Source organism: Diabrotica undecimpunctata, chromosome 5 (assembly GCF_040954645.1).
Source record: "Diabrotica undecimpunctata isolate CICGRU chromosome 5, icDiaUnde3, whole genome shotgun sequence".
Lineage (NCBI taxonomy): Eukaryota > Metazoa > Arthropoda > Insecta > Coleoptera > Chrysomelidae > Diabrotica > Diabrotica undecimpunctata.
Genome location: NC_092807.1, coordinates 113084446 through 113094730, shown reverse-complemented (window position 1 = coordinate 113094730; position 10285 = coordinate 113084446). Strand labels below are relative to the sequence as shown.

Genomic DNA, 10285 nt, shown 5'->3' with positions numbered 1-10285 from the left:
TAAAGCAAAATACGACGATATTCAGCATTTGAAAAAATTTTGCTGTGTAAAGTCCCAAGCCTATATTGACGCACTGCCACTTGCTTAAAGCTCTTCATTACTAACAATCTTCTACTGTATTTGTAGCATTGTGTAAATCAACAGGAGCAGATCTTTATGATATTACTTTTGAAAATATAGACCATCTTATCTGTATTTTAGTTTTATTCAAAAGATATGTCAATTTACATTTATAGTAATTTGTAAACTGATAACCCAAAAACATAACCTGTATACACAAACTCGCATCAGCCTGTATGGCTATTAGCGAAAAAAGAAAAATATTAGCATTCATAGAATCTCACAACAATAAAATTTTGTTTAAATAGTTTATTGCTTGAGTATTGAATAATTATTTTGACACTACACTTTAAGAATATTTCGTTTGAAACCTCCGGGATTCCGATTTTACCTCTTTCCGCACTATGTAACGGGCACTCCACTAGAAGGTGTTCTATTGTTAGCGGGGTCTCGCAACATAACACTCTGGTTGTGGATCTTTTGTCATCAAATATCCATGCTTAAAGCGACTATAACCAAGCCTCAGTCGTGTGATAATCACCTGAGAAAAATAATTTGTGGAACTGGAACTATCAAACCATGGTTGAAATGTTGGTTTTGTCTCAAGTAATTTTGCCTGTTTTCGTGTCATCTGCTATTCCAAATTAACTATTTTCCTGTGGAAATGTGATTTGAAATCAGTCGCTGGAGTTTGTTGGCGTCCTCTAAGGCTTCTCGTCCACATCTATCTGCCAGATCGTTTCCCGTAATAAGTGTGGTTATGACAGTAGAATTATCTCGTTAAGAATTGTATTGTAGATGATTAGTAAAATTAAACAATTCAAATAAATTAACAGATCTCACATACATCAAACTTTATTACGCTTTCTTTTCCAAGAATGTGGTGCTTTGCTATGTATACTTTAAATACTTTTGAAAAAATGCTGTGTTGGAGAAACATAGTTCTGTCATTAGAGCAAATCCAGGTGATAGGGTATTACCTATTTTAGTTCGAGATATCGACCCGTTACATATGGTTTGTAGTACCTTTATGAGCATGTGAATTATACTGGTGTTTGAAAGGATTTCCAAAGTTTTTTATTGGGTCTTTATATAGGCCTTTTGCAGACCAAAAAAATTTATATGTACTTTTTGATTTTCTCTGATTTCGTATTTATGATCTGTTTTAAAGAAAACGCATTATTAGTACAAAGCCTGCCAGCCCTGAATCCATTTCCTCCTGGTAACTGCAGTATTCTCTTTCTATAAGGTCCCTAAATATCCTTCCATATAAACGTCTTAGTGTAATCGTTAGTAAGATGCAACGATAATTATTGAGGTCTCTCCTAAAATTTTTCTGGTGCATTGAGGAGGTGTATGCTAATATCAATTTATAAACCAATTAACAATTTTTCATATTTTAGATGCACTGAAGTTGGATGGTCACATTCTGAAGTAACAATTTTAGATGAACATCTTGTCTATTATATCGGAGACGACACAACAAGAAACAAGAAATGGCGTAGCAATACTAGTTAAAAGGTAAATAGCTAAAGCATTTACAGGATTTACTTCCATATTGGACACGATTATGTTTGTGCAGATTAACTCAATTCCCTATAATACAAACATCGCTCTACGCACCCACATTCGAATATATTTGAAAACAAGTAGAAAATTTTTATCAGAATCTCTCTACTCTCCATTCTCTAAAACTGATAAAAAAAATATGATTTTACAATTATCACGAGGAATTAATTTATTAAACATAACACGAAAATTAACAACCAAACTCATAACAAATGAATTGAATAAAATTATAACACTAGCAGAAGAACAACAAGGTTTTACGGAAGATCATGCACCGACGCTATATTTTTGATGAGGCAAGTGTAAGAGAAATCATTAGAATACAACAAACCGGCATATCTATGTTTCGTGGACCTTACAAAGGCATTTGACCGGGTCAAATTAAAAGACGTTATCCACTTACTGTATGCAAAAGAGATACCTCTAGGAATAATTAAAACGATCGAAAATATCTACCAAAACAACACAATAAAAGTAAAAGTAGAAGAACTAACCGACTCCATTGAAGCTGGCAATGGGATAAGACAGGGAGATTTCATGAGTCCTCTATTGTGTTCAACCTGATTATGGACGAAATAATAAAAAAGTAGGAACAAAAAAAAGGATACCAAATGTGTTAATTTCCCCAAAAAAAGACAAAATGCATGGTTACAACAGCAAATTTACTAAGATGTAAATTGGAGTTGGAAGGTCAGATAATAGAACAAGTGACGGAGTTTAAATATCTAGACATCACATTATCTAGCTACGGAAAGCTCAAAACGGAAGTGGAGGATCAAGTGAATAGAGCAAACAGAGCCGCAGGCTGCCTAAATGAAACAATATGAAGAAATAAAAATATCGGGAAAGAAACGAAAGGCAGAATTTACAAAACAGTCATCAGACCAATAATGACATACGCGGCAGAAACAGGACCTGACACAGAGAGGACAAAAAGGATGTTAGAAACAGCAGAGATGAAAACACTTAGAAAAATTGATGGTAAGACACTATGGGACAGAGCTAGAAGTAGAGATATACAACGTAGATGCAAGGTGGAGAACATCAAGAACTGGGTACGAAATAGAAGAGTAGAATGGAACGATCATATAAACCGAATTATAACAAATAGAGTAGTAAAGACGGCAAGAGACGGTTCTCCAATAGAAAGACGATCAGTAGAAAGACCGCGAAAACGATGGAACTACAACTTACTGGAGGCACATTGAAAAACAGACTGTCATGTATATATAAAAAGAAGAAGAAGAAAAAGATTTATCATGAGTACTTTTAACGCCAAAATAATACAAGGTACAGCCGAGAATGTTGTGGGGAGATATGGTCTTGGCACAAGAAACGAAAGAGAAGAAGGGCTAATTTAATTCTTCTAAGAGACAGATATGGTTGTAACGAATACATTTTTTAAATTACATTCAAGAAGGCTTTATACCTAGAAAACATCCAGTGTTACCCCAGGGAAAATTATAAGAAACGAAATTGATTTTATCAACATAAACAAAAGTTTTCGAAATTTTATTACCTCAAACATAGTTGCAAATATCAACATCGACTCGTCGTGTCGGGGTTGGTTTATTAGGGTTGAAAATATTAAACATTTGCGTAATAAAACTATAAATATTAAATTGATTTCAATTGACTATAAAATGTAGTATTACATAATTTTCTTTGCGAATCTTGCCTTCAAGATTAGTTTTTGAGGAAAAATTATATACATATTATAAAATGCATACGAATATAATACACAAATTTTTATTTAATATACTTAAACATGATTATGCCAGAGGAGTATGCCAGAATTGTCGCCAAAATCCACTAATTGGATAGAGCACCATAAGAAGAAGAAACATGATTAAGATTTAATAACATATAATAATATATAACTTTTGAAGAGAAAGGAAATTTAAGCTTACTTGCAAAATCAAAGTTGCTGCGGTTTTTTAGAATTTTCAGATTTTACAATATTTTAGCGTGAAAGAATGGTTGGTCTATTTTCTGCTATTTTAATCTCCTAATAGCAATATTTTACATGTGTTACAATGTTTAATAAAAAATTGGATTTTTTAACTTTAGTAAATATTAAAATTATAAGAATATTGTAATCCAGAGGTCTTTCGGCCTTTCGTAAAATTGGCTTGAGAAATATTTTTTCATTTTAATTATTGTATTATACAATACAATTTACAATTTTTGCATATAATGTACGACTAATATATTCTCATCCTCATCTTTACCGTGTATCCAATGTTGCATTTAATTGGTATAAATCGTCTACACGGCACCTTCGCCAAAAATTAAAATGTAACAAGTTTATTATAAAACAAAATAATTACATGAATTAGCTATCTTTGGTAATTTTTATTATTACTGTCATTCTAAATTATTAAAAAAAAATTTTCGACAGGTAAAATGTTCCTTTAAAACTCCCGCCCTTTAGTTTATGACAAATGCGCCAATTAATCGATCACCTTCCCGATACCTTCTACCTATATTTCCATATTATCCTGCCAATTTTGACTTTCGAAACTGTATGTACCATTGCAAATAATTCAGAAAGTAAACCAAAATACTAGCTATATTACACAAAATTCTGTTGTTTTCGTTTAAGTTCTACTGTATTAGTTACTGTTAATATTTGAGTATGCGCAGAAAGGGGTGAAAACAACCCCTAAAATTCCCTGCCGAATTGGTATTAAACAGGACGACCGTGTGGCCTAATGGATAAGGCGTCGGACTTCGAATCCGAAGATTGCAGGTTCGAGTCCTGTCACGGTCGAAAAATTTTTTTTATTTTATTTGCAATTAAATTATTTTTATCGATTATAAAACGTTTAATTATTGACGTACTCCAAATAAGCTTTAGCATGATATAAACAGCTTTCAATAGGCTTAAATAATTGTATAATAATTACAACGTATATTACATATATACATAGGTATATACGTATATTATAATAATATCTATACTTGCCAATGCTAATATCTCAGGATTTATTAATAATTAGGCCGGCTATTTACCCGAATTTAACGACTACAACCACAGATTGTTTATTTTAATGTTTTTACTTATACAGTTTTCCATTTTTTCTGGCTGCACGCATTACTCCCATCTCTTCAACGTCTTTCCTGTTTTTTGACAAATTTTATCTATCCATTTTTATCGGTCTGCCTGTTTTTCTTTTCTGTGTTTCCTTTGCTTTCATTATCCAATTAGTTAAATGGTTTGGGTTATTCCTAATTACATGTTCCTACTTAACCAACTGTTTCCTTGCTATTTGTTGTAGTATTAGTTCTTGATTTTTAAGTTGTGTATAGAGATTCACACGAGACAGGGGGACGCGGTACAGGCTCTTGGCCCGTCCGTGTTTCGCACTTCTTCATCTGTCCCGTCCTGCGTCCCGTCCCATAGCTACATATTTTCGCTGCCCCGTTCCGCGTTCGGTGATGCAAAGTTAACTTTAAAAATATACTTACTTATTTAGAAAATATATTTATAGTAATAATATAAAGACAAAGTTAGTATTCATTTTTTTTTTTATCATATTTTGTTTTTACAAATTGTCTTAGGAATTAAATATAAAAATTGTTTATTTTGGTAATAAATTTAATAATTACTTTAGTTATTACAAATGGCACTTTTTTCTGTACAATGTATTGTGTTGAATTGTTTTACTGTCGTATATTTCTAAATTATTTATTATTACTTCTGGTTAGACAGAAAATCGTTGTAAGCTTCGTTGTTTTAATGAAATTACTATTTTTTGAGAATAAGCCACAATTTAAATTTAAAATAAGTTAATTTTTGAAGTTTCGAAAAAAGAAAATATAGAGTATTATGTGAAATTAAACGGGAAAACGCTAATAAAATCTAACAAAACATAGGCAATAGGGAACCAAAGCTTTTAAGAACTTTAAAAAATGACGACTGCATAATTATCCTACTAGCAGACAAGGGAAATGAAACTGTGATCATGGTTAAAGTTCAATATGCAAATAAAATTCAACACCTAATAAAAAACAAACCTTATAAAAAAAATCAACTAAGGATCAAATGAAGCCTTTAGAAAACAAATGAATCGCTAACTGCAGAAAGGCATCAAGTCCAGTTTTGCCAGTTTTTCAGGAGAGACAAAAAACTTGGTAAACTCAAACACACTACTGGTACTAATTTTTTTGCATTTAAGGTTTATGTGATTGGGCATTCTGGACTACTATATACTTATAAAATATTTTAAGAGGAGAGGGTAGAGAATTTTTTTGTGTTAAGGACATGTTCCCTTTCTGCCGTAAACAAGAAATTTTGAGAAGTTCTATAAACTATCATAATTTAAAACTTTGAAGTAAATTTCAGTTCAAGTTGTTAGTTTTCTTCTGTAAATGCCGGTGTAATTGGCCATGACAAAATCGGATTCCAAAAATTCATTTTTTCTTCCGGCATGTATACCAATGTTTTCTTCATGTTTTCCATTTTCTTGTTGTTAATTGGAAGTACAGTTGAATATGCTCTTCTAGTAGGAGCCTGAATTGGCTGTACTGCATTCCGTAGTTTGAATTCATCCATTATGAAGTCGCCGATGTTCTTCTCACATTTCTTTGATGAAAACCACCAGCTTCTATAAACAACATTCCATTACCCGTTAATACCATCGTCACATAATTGGAAATTCATTTCGATAGCAAACTTAATTGGGGCATCTACATCTGGAAGAAATGGCTTCAACTCAGCTTAATCTACAGGAAAATGTATTGGTAAAATGATCATGAGATCATCATGAGGTTATATCATGAGATTTTTCTTGGTGTTTTACTATGGAATCACTAACAGGAGAATTTTATCATCATCATTGCATGTGGTGGTATTCTAAAAGTTAAATCACATGGTATGACTATATCTGATGATTATTCTCAAGTTAAAGTTGATTTCATGTAATCAAATGAACTATCTTACAATAAAGTCGTCTCAGAAACCCAACTCTACAATATTGGCAAAATAAAATTTGTTTTATTTATTCCTTTTTCTTTAAGTGCCATCTCCGCGACGAAGATTGGCAATCATCATGGCTATTCTGACGTTCGAGGCAGCTGCTCTGAACAATTGCCTTGAGCTGCAACCAAACCACTCTCTCAGGTTCTTCAACCAGGAAACGCGTCTTCTTCCTACGCTTCTCCTACCCTCTACTTTTCCTTGAATTATGAGTCTCAAGATGTTGTATCTTTCGCCTCTCCTCACATGTCCGAGATATTGCAATTTCCTTTCTTTTCCACAAGGAAACTAAGTTCCTGTAGTTGGCTGTATACCATATAATAAAAAATTTTTTTTCCAATAAAATCCCTTATAAAAAGGTATATAAAAAACCCAGTCGGGCTATGTTAAAAAGACAAAACGTTTTCGGAATAAGTATTCCATCATCAGTGTCAATATATTACATGAATGTAGCCACTAAATATGAGGGTAAAAACCCTTTAAAAATTATTATATGAAGTTTAGTTCACATTATGTCGTGTTTACAACTAGGATGGTAAAGTTACCGTTGGATTGGTAACATGGCGACATATGATATTCCGTATTCTCCACTATATCTTAATATTTTGTTCATTATTCTTTCTAAGTCTTCCAAGTTGTCGGCTATTATGACTGTATCGTCGGCATACCTAATGTTATTAATTAAACTTCCGTTCACTTTTATGCCGACTGTCTCGTTTACCAAAGCTTCTTGTATGATTTCTTCAGAATAAGCATTAAACAATAACGGCGACAGTATGCAACCTTACCTGACCCGTCTCCTTATCTCCACTTCTTCTGACACTTCTCTTTCAATTTTCACATTTGATCGTTGGCTGTAGTATAAATTTGATATCAATGTTACATCCCTCACATCCAGATTCTTGTTTTTGAGTACTTCTATAAGTCGGTCATGTTTTACCTTATCGAATGCCTTGTTGTAGTCTATAAAGCATACATAAAGATCTCGATTAACATCCAAACATCTTTGGGTCAGCACGTTAAAAGAAAATGGTCCTCTCTTGTGCCCATTCCATTCCGAAATCCAAATTGGGAATCACTAACAGTCATCTCCAGCTTAGCGTGTATTCTATTATGGATGATTTTTAGCAGGGTTTTTAAGGTATGTGACATTAGACTGATTGTTCGATAATCACTACATTCTTTGGCATTTACTTTCTTTGGTAGACAAATAAATGTTGATGTCAGCATTTCACGTGGAATGATTCCTGTGGAATAGATTTGGATAGAATGATTCAGTGGTTGGACTAAAAGATCTATGTTTTTTCATTGACCAGTTTTAGCAATTCACTTGGTATTTCATCTGGACTAGCAGCTTTATTATTTTTCATGGACTTTACTGCATGCATAACTTCTGACTTTGTTATTTCAGGTCCCTCGTCTTTACTCTGATTATCTTCATATATATTTTCCTGTCTCTGGTCATGGAATAATTCCTCTATACATTTTTTCCATCTTCCTAATTTTTGTTCTGTCTTCACTAAAATGTTTCCTTTTTTGTCCAATAGTATGCTTGAGGTTTTTTGTTTTGCTACCCCAGCTAATTGTTTAACTTTCTTATGGAGATTAAAGTTATCATATTTGTTTTGTAAGTCTTCAATTTTTTTGGCATTTTCCAGCGAAATAAGTCTCTTTAGCTTCTCTTATTTTCCTTCTTATTTGATTATGCAGCTGTTGATAGTGAGTTATGTTGATATTCTTTTGCCTTCTTCTGTCCTCCATCATTCCCAAGATTTCTTCTGTCATCCAATCTCCTTTCTTGCATCTGGTTGTTGTGAATTCTCTGTGACTTGGTTCGATAAATGCATTTTTAAAGAATTGTCACTGTTGTTCTACATCTAGGTTTGCATTAATTTTTTGTTTCAGTTTTTCTTTGACGTCTTCTGATTCTAATTTTTGTATGTTCAGTTTATCACTTTTGTAGCTTTTTTGTATCTTTTTTAAGTGAAGTTGGAATTTTGCTACAAGAGGATTGTGGTCCGACGCCACGTCTGCACCTGGGTATGCTTTCACCGATTGTATTGCGTTTCGGTATCTGTGGTTTATTAAATAATAATCAATTTGGTTTCTAACTATTTTATCGACCTTGTCAGCTGGCGATTTTCAAGTGTAAAGGCGTCATTTAGGCAGTTTGAAGAAAGTATTCATTACCGCAAGATTATGTTCTAGGCAGAATTCTATAAGGCTTTCTCCTCTCTCATTTCGAACACCGAGTCCATATGGTCCTACAGTAGACTCACATCTTCCTTCTCCAACTTTGGCGTTAAAATCACCCATTACTACTGTTATATCTCTAGATGTTGTATTTTGTAGGGTGTTTTGAAGTGTGTTGTGAAGGGTGTTTTTATTTATTAATGTTTTGTATTTTGCAAACGATTTTCGAAGTGGAAATCAAAACGTCAAAAATAAACTTATTTTAAATTTATATTGTGGGTTATCCCCAACTATAATAGTAATTGCATTAAGATGCTATAAGAAAATAGCTTAAGAACAGTATTTTTCCCAATCTCTTTAAATTAGTTTGCTATCAAAAACTTTCACTAATGTGTCTTAAAGTATTCTTTATACGCAACAAAATCTATAAAACATAATACAATTCTCTAGAGCTACCTCTGTATGTATTTATTTACCCTACAAATAACTACCATCTATCTAGCACAAAAACCACATGCCACTGAAAAATAACACGACACTTGTGTAACTGTATACAATACAACAACAATCTGTATTTTATTTTGACATTTTAATTACATGCATTGGCGAAGACAGAGGGTGTAACGTTCGGACTGAGAGGGTGTTTTAGTGACCGCAGGGGGTGCAATTAGGTCGGTGGGTGTGTTAGAACTGCGGTTGATCCTTCTGTTGGGGTGTTTCACGTTTTATCGCGATTATGTATCTTACTCACGCCTTGATATGTTGTTACCAGCTCAACTGTTTCCATCAGATTAAGAACTTCACCAGTGGCGGCAATTAAATTTTAAATTTGATCTTGTTTGAGTTATACTAAGGGTGTATATCAACATTATCATGGTTTACAACTCTTGGTGAGTCTTGGTCAGTTTACTATTTTTCTTTGCTATTGCCGGTGTTGCCATATATTGATTGTTATTGCATTCTTCCATTTTGTTCTAGTACGATCAAGTGACCTGCCATCCTTCTGTCTTCCTTACCGAAATGTTTTACTGGGGACTCTTTTATCACTCAATTCTATTACATGTCTTGCCCATCTTATTCGGTTTGTTTTTATGCAGCGTATTCAATTTTAACTTCCATAGAGTGTGTAGAGTTTCTGATTATATCTATTTTTTCATTTCTCTATTGTCTAATATTAGTAATTTCGTTACTTTACGTTATTTCAGCGTCCATGACTCGCTTTCATACTTTATTGTGGGACAAATTATAGTTTTATGTACTCTTATTGAACGTATTTTTAATTTGACTACTATTACTAGGGAATAATAATATACACTATTTTCAGAAACCACCCTAGCTTCCACGTCCTTTTTATAATTGTTTTCGGCTAAGATTGATCCCAGATATAGAAATCCTTTAACAAATTCAAAGTTGTATTTATTTATGGATACATTTTGTATAACTCTTGGTATTGGATTCTTCGTATCCAACGTCTATCTATAT

The 10285-nt window shown here is 32.9% G+C and overlaps 1 non-coding gene across 1 annotated transcript; it reads left to right on the top strand.

Annotated features, from left to right (window-relative positions):
• Positions 1–4329: 4329 nt before the first annotated feature.
• Positions 4330–4402, top strand: TRNAR-UCG (transfer RNA arginine (anticodon UCG)). Its single transcript has one exon. It is a non-coding gene; the product is annotated as a tRNA-Arg (tRNA).
• The last annotated feature ends 5883 nt before the right edge of the window (positions 4403–10285 follow it).